We start from the raw sequence: 2500 nt of genomic DNA, 5'->3' as shown, positions 1-2500 counted from the left end.
GGGTAGGTGAAGGGGAGGGAGGTAGAAAGAAGAGGGGGGGAAAGGTACGAGGAAAGCAATCAGAGAAATGATAGATAATGGAGGGAAAGGAAAATGAGGTTGTAAAAAGGAAGTCTGCAAAGAAAAGGAAATGGCATATAGCAATAGTCAATGGAAAAAACAACAAAGACAACAGCAGCATCAACACTATTGTCAACATCATCAGTAGCAATATCAACAACAACATCATCAACAACAGCAGTAACAGCAAACAAACACAATAAAGGAAATAGAGACAAGAACGAAAGGATAAATAAAATGTTTCGAAGTAAAAAAGGGTCCAACGGGGCATGCTGTGGTGGACGAGTGCGGGAAACGTTGGCGGCAAAACGTTTCCTCGAACAGAGAGAACAAGAGAAAGAAAAAGATTTGGAGATGGGGATAAAGATAGAAATATAAATAGAAATAGAGATAGAGTTGGAGGTAGAGATACATATGTATATAGAGAGATAAAGATAGAAACAGAGATAGAGAGAGAGAGCGGCGGCTGGCTGGCCGAAAGGGTGAAAGGCGGGCGGGAAAGTGTGAAAGGGTGGGATTCATTTCAGGTTCGTCTTGGTGGTGTGATTAGGGCCTTTGTCAGGCTGCTTTTGTTTTTTGCCGAGGATGGGGGGAGTATTGTGCTGTATTTGTTAGATCTGTGGACATTCTCTTTGTTTCGTGTCATCTTTGATGTTTATTATTATTATTAATAAAGATAATAGTACTGATAATAATAATATTGATATTAACAATGATATTGATAATTATAATGAAAATAATGATGATGATAGATGATGATGATGATGATGATGATGATGATGATGATGATGATGATGATGATGATGATGATGATGATGATGATGATGATGATGATGATGATGATGATGATGATTAATGCTTTCATTGTTATTATCGTTATGTTATTATTATTATTATTTATTATTATTATTATTATTATTATTATTCATTACCATTGTTATCAGCATTAGCATACTCGTCATTTTATTGTATAGATAGCTAAAGATATAGATCTACTGTAGAGAGTGTGAGTGAGTGAGTGTGTGTGTGTGTGTGTGTGTTGTAGTGTGAATGTTGTTATGTGATGTGAATGTGAGTTAGTGAGTGTGATGATGAGTAGTGAGTGTGTAGTGGTGGTGTGTGTGTGTGGTGTGGTGTGTGGTGGGGTGTGTGTGTGTGTGGTGGTGCGTGGTGGGGGTTGAGTGAGTGAGTGAGTGGTGGTGGTGTGAGTGTAGTGATGAGTGGTGAGTGGTGTGTGTGTGTGTGTGTTGTATGTTGATAGTGTGATATAGTATAGTATTTATGATAGTAGTGGTGTGGTTGTGTGTGTGTGTGTGTGTGTGTGTGTGTGTGTGTGTGTGTGTGCGTGTGTGCGTGCGTGCACCTGCGTCCACACATCGGCCGGTGTGTTTCTGGCATCTGTCTCCTCCGGGTCACTCGCACCGCGCGAGGGCCGCTAACTACGAGCGGCGGTTCTTCTCCTTGCTCCGTGACGCCTTCCCTTGTCAGTCATCGTTCCGGCGCCCTGTCAGTCATCGTCACTTCCACTCTCACTCTCCTTCTCCTTCCCCTTCCCCTTCCACCCTCCCTTTCTCCTCTCCCCTCTCCTTTCTCCTCAGTCCTCTCTCTCTTCTCCTCTCTCCCTCTCTCCTCTCTCCTCTCTCCCTCTCCTCTGCCCCCCTCCCCCTTGGCACCATCCCGATGCAGGCGGCCTCAGGAGCGAAGGTGCCTTGCAGATGTCTCCAGGCGCGGTGGGGGGGGTGGGGGGGGTTGGGAGGTTTTGTCCCCTTATCTCGAGCGCGACGCAGCTTCCGGCATCATGCTGGAGCGGAAGATGTATTGTTAGGAGCGTTAGTGATTTATCCATTCATGCTTTTTATTTATTTATTTATTCATTTATGTGTTTATTTATTTATTTATTTGTTTATTTATTCATCTTATTTATTTATGTATTTATACTCATTTATTTCTCTTGAGAGTGTATTTCGGGGTGTGCAATTACGTATACAAATATTAAAGATTTTCCTGTTTACTCTCGAAATGATTTTGTGTGCATTTGAAAGTGCATGATTCTCATCCTGATCAGGTTTGAAAGACGAGGAAAGGGAAAGAGTTAAAAAAAAACAGAGGTATTTCGCACTGGCTGTCTTCATGAATCAGTAGGTGTGACAGCATCCTCTAAAAGAAAAAATTCAGAGAAAGACATGGCCGTCGAAGAAAAATAAATAAATAAACAGAGGACGGCAGGTATTGGAAACGTAGCTGGTCACGTGATCGTAGAAAGACCCCCCCCTCACCCCACCTCCACCCTCACCCCCTCAGACACGACGTTATGAGTTGCGGTGTCATGCGTCGTGAGTGCGTGAGGGTGTGAGGTTACTTGCGGCACGTGACTTTGGGGGGGGGGGTGCGGAGGGGGAGCACCTGAGCGGAGTGAGCGGCGGGCAGAGCACCTGAGCGG

This window comes from Penaeus monodon, chromosome 43, assembly GCF_015228065.2.
Source record: "Penaeus monodon isolate SGIC_2016 chromosome 43, NSTDA_Pmon_1, whole genome shotgun sequence".
NCBI lineage: Eukaryota > Metazoa > Arthropoda > Malacostraca > Decapoda > Penaeidae > Penaeus > Penaeus monodon.
Note: the sequence above shows the minus strand (reverse complement) of the source record.